This window comes from Anoplopoma fimbria, chromosome 3 (genome assembly GCF_027596085.1).
Source record: "Anoplopoma fimbria isolate UVic2021 breed Golden Eagle Sablefish chromosome 3, Afim_UVic_2022, whole genome shotgun sequence".
Lineage (NCBI taxonomy): Eukaryota > Metazoa > Chordata > Actinopteri > Perciformes > Anoplopomatidae > Anoplopoma > Anoplopoma fimbria.
In genome coordinates, this window is record NC_072451.1 from 25339194 (window position 1) to 25359726 (window position 20533).

General features: G+C 41.7%; 1 protein-coding gene across 1 annotated transcript in view; it reads left to right on the top strand.

The window, feature by feature from the left end:
• Nucleotides 1–3971: 3971 nt before the first annotated feature.
• LOC129089019 (receptor-type tyrosine-protein phosphatase F-like) overlaps nucleotides 3972–20533 on the top strand; it is a 121965-nt gene continuing 105403 nt past the window's right edge. The window contains exon 1 of the mRNA XM_054596334.1: nucleotides 3972–4231. The gene's annotated coding sequence lies outside the window, so the exon portion shown is untranslated. The remainder of the gene's footprint in view (nucleotides 4232–20533) is intronic.

Consider the following 20533-nt stretch of genomic DNA (forward strand, 5'->3'; position numbering starts at 1 on the left):
CGGAGATGGGCCACAGCGCCGTAAAGTGCCTCAATGCCGCTTCATTTCCACATTTTAATTGGGCTATCTAAATGCACCCCCAGTTTGTCAATACCCGCCAGGGTCCCAGATAAAGATGATTTGTCTCACGCATTCGCCGGCATGCTCTGCTGTTCCCCTCAGAGAGCGGGGCCTCGCCAGTTGTCGGTAGCAGAGTGTAACGGGAGAAGGCTGGTTATTTTTTTTGAATTTTCCAAGAGCCTTCCTTCTTAGTTCAACCCCTCTTGTCTTTGTCTCATTTCTTTTGTTTCCGTGTTCTTATTCTGTCGGTAGCGAACAAGTCAATACAGGCATGCAGCCACATGCACCCGCCTCTATGGACACATATACAGACACAGAGACACATGCACATTTTCACATGCTCTACACACACAGTACACATCTGCAGTAGCACGCACACACTCACACAGGGGCTCACTGAAGGTCAACGGTGAGAAGCCAATCTTATCTTTGTTTTTATGCGCTCTGTTTCCCACTGTCCTTGTCTTTTTCACACCTCCCGTCGCCATGTGCCACCACCTTCCCCTCTCAGCGCTGGAGCCAGTGTTATCTGCAGACAGTCCTGAGAAAAACTCGGGGTTGTTTGGACTGTTGAGCAGAAGTACGATGCTCACACGAGGTTTGACTTTCCATGCCTTTCTGTGGGGCTCAGAGATAGATTACTTTTGTATCGTAAAGATAACCACTTTGTGCTTAACTATCTGCTCTGTGCAAACGCTGCTCTTTTATTCTCTTAACTGATGGGAGATAAACATAATGTGGTGGCTCGCATAAAGAAAATGACGTGTAGTTTGATTAGATGAATAGCTTTCACATGCTTCCCGTGTCCCTGTGACTTGACTTGACTAGATTAAAGGTTGAGGAAATCTTACAGTGATAATTTGCAAGTACCCTTCACCAATCTTTGTAAATTAAGATATGATCCATGTATGTGACAGAGATACACAATCATGAGGTAAATTAGCAAACAAACCGACAACGCCAGGAGCCAAGCCTGGGTAAATTGTGAATTGGGCTGGGAATTCTGAGCTAACAGGTGTTGCCCAGCTGTGCGTTTGGACATAATAACACAGTGCTAGTCTTAAGAGCCCATCAGCAGCAGCACACTGACTTTCACAGCTCAGTGTTTACAACACAGGTCAGCATTTCTTCACTGGCATGCGGCCAGAATTGTTTTCATCAGTGACCCTGCTAAATGGGGACATAAAGAACATTTATTTGGAGGCAATTAAAAGGATGGTTTTTTTGGAAAGTTATTTATTTAGATAATAAATAATAATATGTTGAGATGAGGTGTTGCAGTGTTTCAAAATGCAGTCGGTGAAGTATAAACTTGTAAAGATTCTTATCATTTATTCAGTCAATGACCAGACCAGGAAACTTATTTCCTTACCTTGAAGCTGAACCTTGTTAAAATGTTTTGGCAGACTTGTTAGATGGTGCAGACAGCTATATTGATAGAGCCCAGGGCCAATGTGATTCATTCTATGCTACAGCAGCCAGCACTACAGCAGAGGAGCTGAGGTGTCTGGCTTGATCCAGGTGCTCTTCACCTGCAGATAACCCTGGAGCTGCAACACAGATTTTGTACATACAATAACTCACAAAATAAAGCCTGAACAGCCCAAAATATTGATCTTAAAAAAAGCAATTTTTCACTGAAATCCATTGAAAAGGCTACTTTTAGCAGACTGGCTTAAATCAGTGACAGACTGGCGCCTTCAGATCGGAGAGGTTGTCAACCCTTTTTTTTCTCGGTCTAATAAATGAGTGGGGGATGGGTGGTTGTCACAATGTTATAAATTCTCTGACTTGGTAGGGGGTGTTTCCAATTCTATTCAAGCTCTGGGGGGGGGGGGGGGGGGGGGGGGGGCAAAAAGATAAGTCCTAAAACTGCCTGAGCTACAGAGACTCACTCGAGACAACAGTTCTCATCATGCATAGACGGCTACAGCTGGAGTCCACCTGTGTTTTGAGTTTTTCCCTGCGCTACAATGTAATAAGCCTACACTGGAGATGAAATGGCTCATGTTGTGCAACTGACACGCCACACTACATTAGCTCACAATTCATTCTCTTCCCCCACTCTGCTCTTAAGACCACCAACCAATAATCTTTACATCTACCTTCTACCACTGTGTGATTTGTTCAGAGATTTGATCTCGGGTGAATGTGACATTTGAGTTGGCGCAGACTCTTTACACCCACAAAAATACTTTTCTCTTCTCTCCTCAGGGGGTGTGTGGGTGTAGTAATTATTCTCCAGAAGGAATAAGAGGCCTCCAACATATCCAGATTGGTCGTTCTCATTTTTGCAGATAGTTGTAAATTTAAGTTTCAGGAAGATTTTGTAAATGGTGCATGCCTGAGATCCCATTTATTTTTAATTTGTGAGATGGAATATATCTTTAGTGTATGATTGAATTGAATTACTTTCAAATCACACGGCCCATATCCCATTTGTCTTCAAGTAGAAGAAAGTTAAAGATAAAACAGTTCTTTCTCTTGCTGAAGTCAGTTGTATGCACAGATCTGCAGCCTCCAGTAAAATAAGACTGTCTCCCATTGTTAACAACAAAGAGAAATGTAGAGCACATTGCTATCCGCCATTTCCTTCATCAGAGTTTAAGAATAAAAAACATTCAACATTGCTGCTTTTTGTGGAAACCCTCACAAATGCCTTTTAGAATCCCACTTTGGATATCTGTTGTTATATTTCTTTGAGGTTCTGTACTGTAGCAGAACTGCCCTGTTTATATGAATAGGAATTATCCTAGCTAGCAGTATTCATTTCTTCAAGTTCATTTAGCCTCTTAGAAAGTATTGACATATTATGATAGAGCTGTTATGTATAATTGAATCATTAATGCAACACGATATTGTATATGACTTCATCCGACAACATTCGTCTCAGACTAGGTCACGGAATGCAGCGTCAGCAATGCCACTGATGTATAGAAAGACCTATCATTACGTCGAGGGCGAAACGTTGTTGAAGCATTGCTGGATGAGTCGAGTTACAGTCCACGCAGTATTATTGGGATAAATGAGCAAACCTCTCCCCAAGGTCCCACGGCCCTGTGATCTATTAAGGCGCTGTCGTCTCGGATGGTGAATCTCAGAGAGCGAGGGGAATTATTTTTTTTGGGGGGGAGAGAATGGTTGTGCTGACATCCTCTCTCAGCGCAATCCCCCTTGTCCTTGTAGGACGGAGGAGAAAAACAGCACCAGAGGCTGACTTGGCTGTTCCTCTGAGCTGTCATAAATCCAACTGAACATTTCTGAACATCTGTTGTGGATGATTAGCTCCACGGCTAGCAGAGTTTGACCGAAGGGAGTGAGAACCAGCGTGTTTGGGGGTTGTGTGTAGTTCTGTGTGTGTGTATCATCAACGCCTTGCTGATTTAAGAATGGGGATTTTACATATTTATTGCATTCCAAAAGACCGAGAGAGTGAGGGGGACAAATTATCATTTTTCAAACAAGTTCATTATCCATAAATCATGTTTCTGGACAGATTGGCACAGTCCTGTGGGAATGCTTGTATGTTTCAAGGTCACATTTGTTAACCCCTTAGTTTCAGGGTTAATGACATGGCAAATTGATTTTGAAATGTATGCAGGAGCTCCATTCAAACGTAGAATTAGGGATGTTGGATGTCCTGGAGAACTACATAGAGTCTCTAAGCTGCAGGAATACATAACATCACGTGTACTAGTACATCAAACCCTTTTTTTTTCTAAATGCAGGTGAGCTACAAAACAGTTTCTCATTGGTCAAGGTTCAGAAAGGTAAGGCCCTGCAGCCTCCTCCTCTTCACTGAAATCTGACACCAATGACATCACATGGTGGGTTTGGCTTCTCCCGGGCAGTCCCTTCACACCAGCGCTCAGTGTGTGAACAAGCTCTGCCTCAGAAGGATCTCTCCCCCCGCTAGCCACACTGCTCTATAGCCACAGCTGGAAACGTATTGCTGGAGAGCCAAAAGACTGGTTTACTGAAAACGCTGTGAAAGGAATAACTGAGCAGGAAACCGGAGACTACTTTTTTTCTCACACACACTTTTTTTCACAAAACATCGTTGAGGGATAATCTCTCGTGGATACTGCTGGATTTTCTTTTCTAGGATTTGGATACTCATTGGATAAGGAATAACATTTATTTATACGTGGACCTTTATTGAGATGCATTGGTAAGTGTGGATTTTGTACCAAAGAATTGTTTTAACTTGTCAGTGAAGGAACAAAAAAGGAAAAACAGATGAGGCACAGGTGCATTTTTTGAAACTAGCTGGGCTGTCCAAGACTCCGAACTTTGTTTGTCTATTAATCCCCGTTCCAGTGTGTGCTTTTTCTTCCTCTCAGGCTATACCTTTTACAAGTTGCCTCTTACAATAAAGTAACAAAATAAGTTGATGTGTTACACTTCAATGGTAAGGTATTTCCTTACTATTCTTTTGTCCCCTTTTCTTTTGTCCTTGCTCACTCTTGCTTGTTAAGCCAAAACAATAGTTTAACCTCGTCTTGGCTTAGCTCTATTGGCCGGCTCTCTGGCAAATTGCCCTGTCTGGTGCGAGCCCTCCCCTACGTATTCAGTAGACTTTGAATAGAAGGGCCATAGAATGTCCCCTAGCTACCGCTGCTAAGGTGAGGCACCCTGACGTTCTACCGCATTAGGGCCTACGCTGAGGCCAAACAACCTGTTTTTCCAGTTGTCTTTATCTCCCTTGGCAATCTGGAGGGTAAAGTTTCAGAGACAAGAACTCTAGTTAGAAGGAGACACCGAAACGCTTCAAAATCCAAGATAATTGTAGAGGAGAACTTTTGGAAGTTACACATTGCAATATTTGGAAAGTATTTGGCCTCGTTTTCAACAAAGTCGAGCCTGTAACACATAATAATAATGAGTGTTTTAAAGGTTTAAAGTTTGTTCTTCTCTAAGATAAACAGCTGTACTTCTTCTTTCATACAAATGCTTTGTTGAAAGCTAGTCTGGAAAACACTCAAATGAAGACAGAAATCTTTTTGTACCTTCATTTCAACAAAGAAAATACAGTTCTGCCTCCTTTGTCTCTACTTATGTCTTACATATTTAGTTTATTTTTTTTTAGGTACAACATAAAACTTTTATACACTTGGAAAAAAACATTTGGACTGAGTTCATCTAATTCTTGGTCACAATAAATGCAGTAAAGGCAATTGTTGCACAATAAATGTGTTGCTCAATAAGGAGCCTGGTGTCAGTGGGAAATATTTCCTTTTTGCAACTTGCTCTTTTCAGTCAACACTGTCCTGAGCTTTTGATGAAATAATTCCCTGTGGATCAGTCTCACTGCAATGGGAACTTGTCAATGTGTTTTCTTTCTTACTTGTACCAAAGCTGAGCTTGATTTCATTATTTCATTATTTGTTTCTTTATATTTCTCCTTTTTAGTTAATGACTCGGGACTTCAACCCAAACTCAGCCCTGTTAGTCTCTAATCACACAGACTTAAAAAAATTACCTTGAGGCGAAACCCAAGACGGACACTTAGTTGAAAAGTCTGTTCAGCTGCTCGGTAACATAAACAGACAAGACAAAAAACTGTCAGCCATGGTGATTTGTTCAAACAAAGCCAATCCCTGTCCACACCGGATGACCTGTAGGTCGTCCTCCTTCACCTCCTCCATGCAGGCCACTGACCCTTCATTCCACTTTTACGACTTTGCTTCAGTCACTTTGTCACCAGTAATGTTCCGGAGAAACATTATGGGATGTCTCGCAAGTGACCTTAGGAAACAACTGAGGCCATTTGTATACCTCTGCTCCTGATTCCCTGACTAAACACCCAAAATATCCTTCATCTAAATGCCTACCTCAGCTGAAGTCTTTCCTTGTGAATAAATTACTCGATGTGTAACAGTCAATCATTCAACCTTTCTCCCCATCGCATTTCCTCAAAAGTAATTATGGGCTGAGCATATGGATTTTTCCATAGAACTTGATTTCTAATCATTGTTGAATTGGGAAATGTGTAATGGCCTGTTGACGCATGATGGATCTGCTTAATCACCCCAGTCCCAGTTGGGGCATAAAAGAGGTTGCTTACAATCACAGATCAATGCCTCTGAAGACGATTGTGTCAGTGGAGCCAGACATTTGTCCATGACGCATCCTGTAGATGGACAGAAAAACAACAAGCTTTTGTTGGGTAATTGAAGTGCATAGCTTTGATGTTGTACCTGAAGTGTAGACTTGTTTATTATAAGATTTCAGACTTTTAAATGACAGAAGAGGGGAGTTTTTTTCATTTCTTTTTGGGTCAAAAATTGTTGACTGATGTTGACAAGGTGGTGAGTAGTTGTTCTAAGATGACAAGGCCTAATTGCCAATCTTCTGTTCTGTGCTAAATAACATGTATATGTAGCTAAGGGTGAGTCTTCCAGATATGTGGCGGTGGACTCTAATGTGCAATGTCAATTAGAGGCCTAACCCATCACGCAGGCGATGTTCTGATAGCCACTTTTTTTTTTAGCCGTCTCAGTTGTGACACTTTGTTTTTTGAAGACAGTCGCTCATTCATTGTGACAGGTGCTGAGGAGAAGGTTTAGAAAGAAGGGCTTCTTTACCACTAAAATCTGCAGTGTTTTGACTAGAAAGCCTTTCCTCAGTTGCCCCAAGCTGAGAACTCATTTGATTGAAGTTAGGTTTGTGTCTACGCTTTGACATCTACGCAAGCGCACTAAACACATGTTAAGGTTTTGACATGAGATCATACCCTCAATAGGCAGACAGGTTTATTTTGGAGAAGCTGATGTTATTTTCGTTGCCAATTAGTGACAAATAGAAATAGTCCTGTTTAAAAACCCAGTGCATCTGTGGCAGTGTAGCTTTAGCTCATTGTCTCTTGAAGGTAGATTTAAAGGGGATCATAATGCTCAGCTGAGATGATTCTGCTCTTTTCCTACCTTCTGTGCTTTTCTGTGCTCCACTTTACATCATATATTTTATTCAGCAATGTTAATGTATCTCTGCCCACTTATAGCACGCTACCAGAGGTCTGTTTTGTGCTAATAGCCTTGAACCTTTCATTTAAACCATAGCTCTATACATTGCAGCCACGGGTTTCTCAATGGGAAACATACATTTGGGGCGGCTGTGGCGTAGTGGAGAGCAAGGTAGTTCTCCAATCAGAGGGTCGGTGGTTCGATACCCGGCTTCGGCAGTCGATGTGTCCTTGGGCAAGACACTTAACCCCAAGTTGCTCCTGAAGGCTTGCCATCGGTGTGGACTGGATGATGAATGTTAGTTAGAGTCTGTCAGTGTGTGAATGGGTGAATGATATGTAATATACTACTGATTGTAAGTCGCTTTGGATAAAAGCGTCTGCTAAATGACTGTAATGTAATGTAATGTAATAAATTGGCTTTGTCATAGAGGACATTTCACTCCCTGCACAAAACTCTTTTCAATTCCACGTCATCGCATTATGAATCCATATTGATTGAAGTGGCCTCCATTTTTGGAGTCAGCTACAGTTTTTGTACTCGATACGTATGACAAGGCCAAAGCTTATGCTTTTGTATGTTAAATTATAATGTATGTAATTGTATGTTGGAGACATTTCTTGACTGTACAGCGTTAAGAGTTAATGCCTTGTATTAAACTATTTCTAAAAAATAGGAGAAGACTAGGGATCAGTTTTGTTGCTCTGTTTCATGATACCTTGATGTTATATCATGGAATCACTGCATGCTATGTAGCAAATATCTTATTAGTTGTTGTTGTTTTTACAGAGATCAGATCGATTGCTTTTGGACTTCAGTTAAAGGGAATTTAAGGTCGCAGCTTACCCTTGCTCCTGAGTACGTGGGGATAACTGATGCTAAACTGCAGTAAAGCTAATAAAACTGAATTTAGGTTTGATTTATTTGGTGCTTGCTTCTGGGACTGTAGTCATGTGGCTGATTTATCCCTCTGCCTCCACCACCGCTTGTGTCTGCTCAGCTTCCCAATTTCTACAAAAGCCTGGCCTGGACTAGACATTCTACTTGATTACTTTATCAGCCCCCCTGTCGCTTCCCCAAAAGATATGACCTCCCTTTCAACAATCCTCGGCTGCTGATCTCAAATAGCCGCAACTAGGACTGGCCTCTCACTATCAATCCGATATCATATAATGGAATAATACGTCTTCTCAGTCTTGGCTACCCATACTCATCCTACTAGCAACTGATAATATGGCACATGTGTTGCATGTTTTACAGCGGGATGTACTCAGCATCAGTGTAACGTTTGGCTTTTGTTCATCTTGTGACTCATCCTAAAACACAGGCAATGACTTCTTCTTCCTATAGAACTCTGAGGTCCCTGGCTTGTTTTGGGAAGATGGATGGAGATTCATTTGGTTTCATTATAATGCCCGACTTATTTATAGCCTGCCTGTGCAGCGCCTGTTGGCCCACTGTGGCCCTGTAAGGATGATGGGGGCTGAGGCGTTGATGAAACATTCCTGTGTCCAGGGGGTATTCTCTGAGGAGAGCACTGCTTGTTTAAGGGAGGGCAGAGGGGGTGACAATGCAAGAACCATGGGCAAGGCCACTGAAATCTAATTCCACAAGCCCTGCCTAGCTACAGCATTCCTCTTCCGAGAGCTTTTCACCTATCAAAAGTCTTGCACTGTGAGGGTGTTGGGCTATGACACCACATAGCCCAACACCCTGGAAGAAATACACTTTATAATACTATATCATGGGGTCTGGCCCTATAAAAGTGCTTACCACAAGAAAAGGAAAAGGGGGGGACTTTCTTAGGAAGAAAAACTCACCTGAAACACACTTTAATATTTCACTCAAGCACAGTTTGTAGTTAGGAGTTCCACAGCACCAAGCCCAAAACTTTTATCTGGATCTCCCCCCTTCAGCCTCAGAGATTACCGCTTCACAACCCTGGAGCAGGGACGCTGTCTGCCTGGTAATTTGATGGCTAATCCCCTGCCTCTTCCCTACAAATCTCTTTCCTGATAAAGGGGTTGCTTCTACATTAGTAAACATGGGAGACTTGGCTTCCTAGGCTGACATGCAGACCAGAGGACTGGTTGAGGAAAGGGGAAGTAGAGGTAAACCAGTTTCCATTACAGTTCATTGGAAAGCCCCTTTTGCATTTCATGGCTGGAAAGTCACCTTAATATTAACAGTTAAAGCATGGAAATCCCTTGAAATTCACTGGTTCAGGGAATTAAATAATACAACGTACATTTTTGCACATGTTGGTCAATGCTTGAAAAGAAACCCCCCTTGGCTAGTATCTTATAAGGATAATGGATGTAATGGCTTGATGGTGAGATGCAAATGTATTGCACTATATATAGCTACCATACAGTCCATTGTTAATGCACATTCATTACCCTTTTCACCCGAATATGTTATCCTAATGATCACTGCGCTGCTGCCGCGGCTAGACACGATGGCTCACTTAAAAGGAATTCCCTTCCTCAGATCTTTCTTCACAGGCTCGGACTGGGCTGCGTGGACTGACTACGTGACCGAGCATTGCTAGATGGCAGGCTGTGATCCTCATAAGAGTTTGTATTAGGACATGTTAGCCTATGCCCCCGACAGGATTTCAGTTCTTCTCCGCGCATCAACAAAGCACTAAGCCCGGGAATCGAAACTGACGCCTCGAGCGCAAACATGCTCAACAAAGTTAAACAGGACCTGGCAACATAGCATTTAGCCGGTCCATGGGGTGACTTCAGCTTGATGACGGCAACATTGGCTGGATGGCTTTTCATTTGCTGACCTGACAGAGGCACTTTAGGTGTCAGGGTGGATGTGGCGGGGTGAGTGACAGGTCCTGTCCCTGCATGTCTTTATGTACGTGTAACGGCCCGGTGTTCACTCCAATCCTTCTCTGAGAGTGAGGTGATATGTCAGGAAGAGTTTGGTGAGATTTCTGTTTTCAGCACATCGCGGACCAGTCAAACATCACAGCTACACAGAGTTTTGTGTGTTTTTTCTTTTTTTTGACTTTGTAATCATTTGCAAAGGCAAGCACAACGCTTTGACCCTGACATCTTTGAACAGCACACAGTATATGTAGTTCATATTATAAAGGTGTAAGAAAATATTGAAAGTATCACCACATTATGTTTTGTGATACTGTATTGATTCCCAACAACACTGTTTCCGTTTAAATTAAACCTTCCTTTAAATGCAAATATTTGTGACAGTGGTTTAGATTGCCCAAGTAGTGCTGTGATGTCGGATGTTACAAAGACTTCCATAAAATGCGAACCCAGATCCCACTGTTCTGATTGCATAAAAAAGTTTATTCAGATTTTATGCCCATGGCATATACTTCAACCGTACTCCTTAAATTTGATTTAATATACTTCAATTGTTTAATCCTAACCCCTGTGTCATGATGCAAATCTTATCGCCTAATTCTAACTAATACACAGCCCTAATATATTATTTAGTCCTAGCACTAGCTCGGCTGTTATTTAGGGCTCTAAATTCCCTTTTTAAAGATGTGATAGTAATTCGTTAAGTGACCTAATTCTTAAGTTTTACAGATATTTTCATAAATGGGGAAGTAAATTATCTAAGGATAGCATCTCTGGCATCTTAAAATATTATTTCTTCTTTTCTTTCATAGAACACTTGATCTAAATACCAGTTGGCTTGTTGTATCTTTTGTCTAGAATGTTTTATTAAGTGGATTTTCACCAAACTATTTGATTATTCACTAAAATCCTGTGACTGCCAGTCAATTTATGATTTCTCTAACTGGATTTCTCACATCTGTGTGTGTGTGTGTGTGTGTGTGCGCACACTGTGTGCATGTGTTGTGTGTGTGTTTGCCTTGTTAGCCAAGCTGCAGAAGAGTGAGTCTACACTGGTGGTAATTGATAGGCTGGAGGCTGCCTCAGCTGCAGGTAAATCCTATCTGCAGCTATACTGTGAGGACGAGGGTTGGGGTGAGGGAGAAGCGTATACATAAGTCTCGCAGGGACTAAGGATTTCAGAATAACTAGAGGGAATGTTGGTGTGAAAGACGAGGCTGAAAGACAGGGTGATAGTGGGAGAAATGTTTAATATGGCAGAGGTTCACCCTCGGAGACAGTGGAAAATTTCTTCAAGATTGCACAGGCTTAAATGTACATTTAGGCAGCATTTTTCTCGAGAACATTGCTCTGAAGAACAGTGTATTACCCCATGTCATCTTTGTTCTGTATCCACTGCTTGCCTAGTACACCAAGCTAAGTGCAGTGGCTTAAGTGTGGCTTTTGCCTCTTTTAAAAGGTTCCCATTAGATTGACAGGGTGAAATTCCGGCCTATGCTTTGCTCAGGGAGACGTTCTGTAGAAAGTAAGCGAGGCAGAGCAAGAAGGGATAGAGGGCAAGAGAGGGAGATTGGTCCCAGTGAGAGATTCATAGGTAGTAATGAGGGCGTTGGTGGACTGCGAGTCGTCGTGTTGTGGCTCTGACCTGTCAGTATAATGGACCTTGCTAGTCAGCTGGCAATCGATTGTACTACTCGCGCCCTCTTCTGCCTGTTGTTCTTCACTCTTCCTGTCTGTCAACCTGACGCCCAGAGATGGAGGACGGAGCAGAATCTTCTTCCAGACGACAGATACAGTGTCCAGATACTTCCTCATTACCTGAAAAGGTAGCATGGGGTGAGGAGAGGGAAGTCAGGTCTGACTACACGTTTTCGGCCAATGTAACTGAAAGAGAAAGCCTCAGGAGGAACTTCAAAATGAATTCCCGTTTGCTTTCCGCTGATAATCAGCCATCAGTTGGTTTATTAAACTGTGATCTTGACTTGTTTTTTTTAGAGCTGCAACTATTTATTCATTTTTATTATTGAGGAATCCATATCAGTATTAGTCTGAAAAACTAGAAAAAAATGCCCATAAACATTTACTAAAGCAAATTGGGTCGCTTTTAATGTTCTTGTTCTGTTTGATCAAAAGTCCAAAAACCCAAATATATTCAACTTGTGTTTTTTATAGAACAAAGTAAAGCAATTTCACAGATTTGGAGGCTGAAAACAGAGACTGTATGACACACTTTATTTATAATTTACTGAACTCATAGTTGATTATCAAAATCTTTGAAGATACATTTTCTGTCCACTAATATATCAATTGAATAATTCTTTCAGCTCTATTTGTTTGTTTTGTTTGTCGGTAGATGACTTGCAGACACATTTTCTATCGAAACAAGAACATTTTGGGGAAGTCTATCCCGATACCAATTGAATATCCCCTTCTCTGCTCACATCATGTTGGATTAAACACTCAGTAGGGACAGACATGACAGATTTATGGTGAGTTTGGAGTATTTTACTGTACAGTTTTTGGTGTAGAGCAATAAACTACAAAGATGTAGCCTCTGACGAGAAAGGGATACGCTGAAAGTCCCTACTTCTCTTGCCCTTTATCGACCCGGCCCCTGCATATTCCGCACTCATCTCTTTTACATTTTAAATCCCCATGCCTCCAGAGAGCAATGGGGATATATGGTTCCATCTGCTCCAACAGACTGGCTCGTGGCTCAGACAGTGAGAAAGAGACATGGCCAGAGAGAGAGAGAGAGAGAGAGAGAGGGGGGGGGGAGTAGTAAACAGGGATGGAGAGAAACACAGTTGGACAGAAAGACAGAATGGCTTATTAGAATGTGCCTCTTTTCACTAGTTAGACGGGCTAAGACTTTAGCTGTCTGGAATGAAAAGCAGGAAAGAAGTTGGATTAGGACTTGGGGATTGGGGATACTCTTTTTTTTTTTTTTTTTTTTTTTTTTTTTTCCTCATTTGCAATGGCAACTAACCCATGTTAAATCAGTTGGGTCTTAACAGTTTCAGGTAGACCAGGAGTCTTGAGTTTCCTCTTTTTGTTTTCTTTCCTAGAATAGCATATGTTATGTCTGCCTTTTAGATTCCTCCAAACCCATTTCTCATTTCTTCTACTCATTCCTTTTTTTAAATACAACCTTGTGCTTCGCCCCTGACACCATCGGGTCCAATGTTTCTCTTCCCGGTGAAAAATGTTTAGTTATATAGGAAGTGCTTTACCCAGCCTTCCCTGAGTTAGTTCAAGCCTTCCCTGTGTAAACACTGGGTTTGTTACTCTGTACCTTGGACCACAGAGGCTTGTTTTCTCCTGTGTCTTTTTACATGCTCTGTTGTAGGTTGAAATAATAAAACCATTGTGTCAATATAAACTTTCATCTGAGCGTTTTAGCTCTGAAGCCAAACAAGCCCCAAACCATCCTGTATAGTATAAAAAGACATTATGTGGCTACGATTGCGTGTCCTCACCTCTTAGATTTGCATAAAAGCATGTATAGAGATAAGTGACTGCTCACACGCACATTTGGACAAGAATAGACAAACCACCCAGGACCTGGGAGCCAGTGAATGGAGACTACCAGCCAATGCATTGCCTAATTTGAATGTTCCTGAGTAGGCAAATCTGCATCAGTGTGAAACTGTAAACGTGTGTACAAAGTTGGGACGTGCAATATGGGTAAACTCCCGAGATAAAACAACCACTACGAATCTTTGTTTTTGCTAATCTGGTGAATGAAATATCTGACAAATCAACCTTTTATTTAAAAAGAAAAAAACAGAAAATCCAATATTGCCTTAAAGCTTTTTCAACCTATTGGTTTGCATCATTTTCTCTATTTACCAGACATTATGATACAGATGGAAAGGGTACAGCCGATCCTCTGCCAGTCTCACAGTATACATCTTCCCGTAGCCCAACCTGAGTACAAAGTATCGTTGCAAACAATCACCAGAGTTGCTGCTCTGTCACTGAGCAGTGAGGTCACGGCTTGGTTCTCATGAAGGCCTCTGGAGGTTCCCTGTTGGCCAAAGGGCTTCGCTCCCAGCCCGTTACAGTCACTAATCTGGCCTGACACCAAGCTGATTTACAATACCCCCCTACCCTAAGCACTGACTCACTAGAGGTAATTGATTTAGAACAGTGTAGACACCTGCTGAATAGTATGAAGCCCTCAAAAGCCCCCTTCTACCCTCTTATACAAGTTGGGCCCAATATCCTCACCTTAGTGCGACCTGTTGAAAAAGAATACACTTGTACACAAAGAGAAAGTGACGGTTTGTTGAACCATAGTGAGAAACCCTGCTTATACTGTGTGTTTTCAGTTTGTTTTGTATTCCCTATCAACCCGTGTACTGCTGTAGTTCTGCAATGCTTAGTTTTCTAATACGCCTGCTCTTCCCAGCCATGATGGATCCCTGGTTGGAGCCGAGCTGTAACAACTGCATCCGTTTTGGTCATCTATTGATCTATGGAGCTCCGCGTTTGCTTGTCTTTTCAGCTCACAAGCCTTCACCCTGCTTTTTACTGGTGGAGACGAGGCTTTCTGCCCAGGGGGTGGTGGGGGTGGAGGAGTTGAAGTTGTGGTGTTAGGAGGGGGGGGAGTGCGTGCGCTCCGTGCCTTCTGTGCTGCCTGCCTAGTCATTTTATGGCACCATCTGTCTGCAAGCAAACCGTCAAGTGGTGACGTCTTTCCCATCTTTCTTGCCTGACAGTGTGAATTTCCGTTTGATATATTTGCACATCTGCCATTGCGAATGTGTCTCAGTTTCTATTGCTAATTTAATGTTTGGCCATAGCACAAAAATCATTCTTAATTATGCAGTAATTCATTTGTAGAACTCTCTACATTGTAAACACTAACATGTTTTAATTTTGTTCAGTCTTTGATTACGGCAAGGCTATTGGCTGTGAACATTTTTAGAGAACCTGAATTAAATACAAAGCTTTGTCATTTTATCATTGTCCATCAGTTGTATTTAGGTCCTACAATAGAGCTTTTCTTTCTTTTTTCTTTATATACCACTTTTTAATAAAGCAATGCCCCACAATCCACAGAGATAAAAACACAAAGGATAGTTCATTAACAGAAAGGTAAGCAGTAGTGCTTTATAAGCAATATTATAATGTTAGTCTCAATGATATAAAATAAAAATGTCAAATATTAAGATACACACATTGAAAATGCCAACAAAGGGGATAAAATGAATAAACAATGAAGACAAGTTTTCCATAAATAGGTCCTAAGCATAAAAGCATGGTTTAGGAAATGATGCTCCTCAGACTGGTACTACTTTACAGAGAGCTGTTTCATCCACTCTATTGCTCCAGGTATGCAGAGCATTGCTGTTATTTGATGAATGTCTGTTTTACATTGAGCATGCTTTTTTTGATTTATTGCAGGCCCTTTGCCCAGCACTTTGTAGTGCAAGCCATTTTCCCCTTGCTCTGCAACGCCAATAATCACTCTCCAATAAATTCAAATGGAAGTGGCACTCTGGTATGTCTCTTCTACTCCGTGTAATACAGATCAGTGTAATACATATCACCTTTCATTCCAAGATTGATTTGCAGCTGAAAAGATTGGTAGCCCCCCAGAGGTGATTGTAAATTCCCGCTTCATTGGCAATTTATGGGGGTGCTTGAGTTTTGTTAAATGTTCAGTCAACCAGACTAAATGCCAATCGACATTGTATCATATGGGTGAAGCCAACGTGCTTTTGTCTTTGCCTTCTGTGCAGGAGCCAGTCAGTGCATCGGGTGCCTGGCGCATTAAGTTCAACACTCATGCGTCACAGATTACGTCACAATACGTCATGGAGACTCTGTGTCGTGTGTTGCAAATGTCTGCATACATTTATCATGGATGTGGATGTTGTATTATTCTAGGTAATTATTGAAATGTCTGGAATTAACTACCTGATGGATTTCTTTGAGTCATCCACACAAGCAGACACTTAACTGTGCGATTTATTACATGAGTGCTTTTCATTGCAGGTCAGCATAATCAGCAATCCTTACTTTCTACTGCTCAACTTAAGGAAGTGCATTTATCCGTTCTGCCAGTTTTTCAATCGTCTTCTCGGCAGTAAGGCTTTAACAATTAACTCTGTGGAATCAGCTTGTAAACAAAAGTGCTGTAAAACTTGATGGGTCACAGGACATTACTCTTTGTTAGGTGAATTTCAATGCAGGGCCTTGTCGCAGCCCTGTAAAAAAAAATAAAAAATAAAAAAGACATGCACCATCAAGTCTGTGTATACAGAAAGGCTTTCAGAGTTGGAGGGAGAAACCTCATTTGGTAACTTTACACTTTCATTTTACATTACTGGGCTCGTAGGCTTGCAGTAACTCTCCTGGGGTCTTGCGGTGCGTGTTCACTGCTGAGGTAAAAAAAATAAAAAAGGAGCACAGAATAGTGCGGGTTAGCCTTCTAGGGCATGGAAAACTAATCAGGGGGCCAAAACACTGCTGTCCAAATTCACCTTGTAACTGTGTTTATGGAGCCGTTGCAAGCTGGGCCAACACAAACCCCTCTGGTCTGGGTTTATCACCTCCAGAGACGGCCGTGATTAGCTCCCCACACTGCTAGCCATATATCATCCCCCCCCCCCCACCCCAACCCCACCCCACCCCCAGCCCCCCACAGAACAGAGAGAACATGAGTAGCAGGGATGGAAAAGGATGGAGTGCAGAGATGCTACCTGTAGTTACTTTAATAGTAGTGTTTACTCAGCCTCTGCGCTCTCTCTGCGCAGCTGTGTCTCGTTTCATCTCGTCATTGTCTGCTTGTAGACTACCAATTCTGTATGGGTGGCCACTCCCTTGCCACACACACACACACACTCGGGGGTAATGACTTGAATGACAGCCAGCTTGATGTGGGTGGCAAGCAAGCAAACAGGATAGGTGATTCTTTTTTTCGACACGTTCCCCTCACTCAAAAGCGCCTTTTGTGCTACAAAATGTCCAGTTTAAGATGTTCAGAACCCATTGTTCTTATGTTAATTACTTCACTAAACCTCTTAGTCATCTGCCTTCAGTACGGCGTACATATATACAGTATATGTTATGCAGTGCATTCATGAGAACTCCCCAGATACTTGAGACTCCAAAGCTTTTTAACCTAATTCGGCAATAGTTATTTCAACTTTAATGTCAATGTAATAACCTTCTGTTCTCCTTCATGGTTTCTGTGTTAAGATACAATGGTGCCACTGTAAAATTCTCTTTCTGTATATAGAATACATGATCCTAATGCTAATGCTGCGTCATCAATTTTATTGAGCCGGAATCACCATCTACATCTTAAATTGTCTTAAGTGTTTCAAAACAGCTGTTCCTAAACATTAGCTTATAATGAGAGTAGGAAGCTTTAAGCTTCATTTTTTTTTTTTTATGTTTCTTCAATAAGTAAAGAGTGATAATGAGCTGGAGGGAACTAAACCATTTTGACTTTGTCTTGTCTATTATTTTCTTCATCTGAGGAAACCAAATTCTGTTCCTCATAAATCCGCCTAATTGTGCTAACTGATTGGTCAGGACAATATCAAATCCCATAAAATTGCAACAAAAGACCCTCCTCAGTGCACCTTGAAAGAAGGTGACGTTGTGCCAGAAACCTCTAATTTGCTAGTGATAAATAAATTCAGTAAATTTTCTTAGCTAGAATGTCATACTTTTCCCATTTGCAATCTAAGAAATATGTAGAACTTCAGTACATTGTGGCATACTAGTTTATGAAACATTAATTGAGTATGTGCACTGAAGTTTCCAACTGTATTCATTTTGAAACCCTCTCTCGCTGCAAAACAATTAAGCTCCTGAATTCATCGTGACTAATTATTGTGATTATTAATTAGGTTCTCAATTTCTGTTGAAATAATCTGGATGATCATTTTATCCTCAATTATGCAGGGCTAACTATTTCTCTGTCATAGACACTTTGCTCTCTTCCTCATACACTAGCCAGACTTCAGAACTAAATCATTAACAAGACAGAAGGATTCACAAACAATCTCACAAGGGCAGCCATCCAACCCTACATGGTCTTATTGTTTTTTCCTCTCGCTCTCCCACATAGTTGCAAACAGCGTTTCCTGTGTACCATTCCCATGTTGGTGCCCTGTCCCTCCCTCAGTAGCACTATCGCCACAGCACAAATGCACATAGTGGTTTAAGTGTTTTTCCCATAGTATTTGTGTGCAGCTGGGAGGCACCAAGCTGCACCGGGATAAATAAGCGGCTATATAAATAAAGAATAAACCTCGCTCTAGGAATTTGTCTCATTGAAGATGAAAAGCATCTGCCTCTCTCTGGCATCTGCTGTAAAAGATATCCCTCCACCGCCAAGGGTTTGGAGCACGGCGAGTAGCCAACTCCATCAGCCTCGCTCGCTCTCTCTACCCGCCGTCATGAACCAACGCAACGCTGGCGTTCATAAAAAATGAGCGTCAAAACAAATTTGTCAGCCAACAAACTTGATGTGAGTTACATTCGTTTTGCGAAGCTAACTTTGGGTATTAAGTCGAAATAAAAAATTAGGCCTAACTGTCTTAAATCCTGGATTCAGAGTGGGTGGGGGGGGATCCAGCTCTTTGGCACCCTGAGCAGTTGTATTTGTGTATCTCTTTTCTTCTCCAGACTGTCACAGCTTAACACACCAACAACGAGCTGCTTTCTCATTAGCAGTGAAGGTGAAGACGCAAGGGAATCTGTTTTTTCCAGAGGTGTTAAATCATTTTTTTATTACTTGTTGGTATTTTCAAAAATCCACATGCAGGGAGGAGTATAATACAGCTCGATACGATCACAGCTTGAACTACCACTGACAATATGTGCACACATCGTTGGTAAATTCCTCAGATGCAAGGTGTGTTGCATCGGAAATAAGTTAAACAGACGTGAATGCCCCGAGGCTCATTCCTCTAAGTGACAAACAGAGATGAAGAGCTGGCTGTCAATGATACCTGTCTGCAGCCGTGCCCAGGTGAGGCACCGGCACCGTGACTCACAAATTCCGCCACATCGTTTTACTCAACCATGCCTGTCTTTTTTCTTTTCGCCAAGTGACATCTGAAGAGGTTAAAGCAGAGCTCCGGTGAATAAAAAGGAACCACTTGAAATTTAGCTTTCCTAAGATCTCTGCCTGGCAGTGTTTTTCTTGGTTTTGTTTCACAAAGAGGGTGGTCAAAGAGTTGCCCGATGTGTGCGTTTTTTCCTGTGTTTCCTCCCGCATTGAAATAGCCACATGAGTAATGGGCTGCTCAACACCTCCACAGGCTTAAGGAGGGAAAGGTTTTTCTACCACAAGATACTGGAGGCATTGTGTACCTGACACTAACTTATTTAGCTGAACTGAATAGAACTAAAGCTGACTGGCCACCCAGCAAGCCTCAAGATATTCCGCATTGTGAGCGCCTCTCTTTCTCTTATCACAAATATCAGTAATCAGTATTGTTTGGTTGCCACCATAAACTCGACAGTGAGACTGAACAGACGAGCTGAGAACTTTTTCAATTCAATTCCGATAGGCCTCTTGTAAAAGCTTTATACAGAATCCTTGAAGCTTACTATAAAACTTTTAAAACTTTCCTAATTTTTAGTTCATTTTTCTGAAGTCCTCTGGAGATACTGCTTTAATTCCATCAAAAGAGAGATATTTATCCTTACCATATTGTGCTCTGCTTTACAGCATTATGATTACTCATCACAGATGGCCACGGGCAAGAGTGTAGGGAAATGAAATTTAGTTAGCTCAATTTATGGGGGTACACAGTCACTATGTTTATAATAGCATTAGACATCTAAACTGCAGGCTATAACAAACTTAAGGTCATGCATCTAATTCTTATCAGCTGGCTTAGTCATTTCCTACTCTGAATCTAATCCTAAAAAGGACAAAGAATCAATGCTGTGGCAGTTTAATTTGAGCAACAGCCCTTGTTTTTGTGTCTCCACCCACTACTTAAGGCAATGGAGCAATGCTTTCTGTTTTATTGCTCTGTTAATTATGGTTCATTTGTGGTACACCTGCTGCTGCTTTATTGACCAACCATGCCCCCCATGGGGTGTGTTGTATGTAAATGTTTATGCATGCATACATGTTGTCACATTGTGAGATCATGGCACTTAGTGTGATTTGAACCCATCTGGAAGACACAGTTTTCAATTTCTTGATGGGGCACATTAAGTGGGCGGCAGCCCTCAGGGAGTACTGTTCAGTGGGTCCTCTGGGGTTTTAACTGATCCCCATTGTGAGAGGAGAGCTGAGGAGCTTAATACTGAGCTCTGTCCTCCCCTTTGTTCTTGCTATTCCTTCCCATGATTTCTCTCTGTTGCACTGTTCTGCATTTGTTTCCTAACGCGATCTGGTTGTTACATTTCCTTCACTTGTTATTTTCATCTGCCCAGAGCAGGATTTTGTTGTAGGCATTGCGTGACTTGTTGATCGCGACCAAATATCTTGTTGTCTCACGAGAGTACGGCTTTTCTTACAAATACGCAATATTTCCAACTCCTTTGGTTCTGCTCTGTGACTTACTTTTGATATATCCGCTTTACTGTGTTATTATGCTCATTCAAATATATGCAAATACATAGTGGGTTTGAATACTAATGTTTCTGCACTCCTGTTCTGCATGTGTTTTTCTCTCCCAG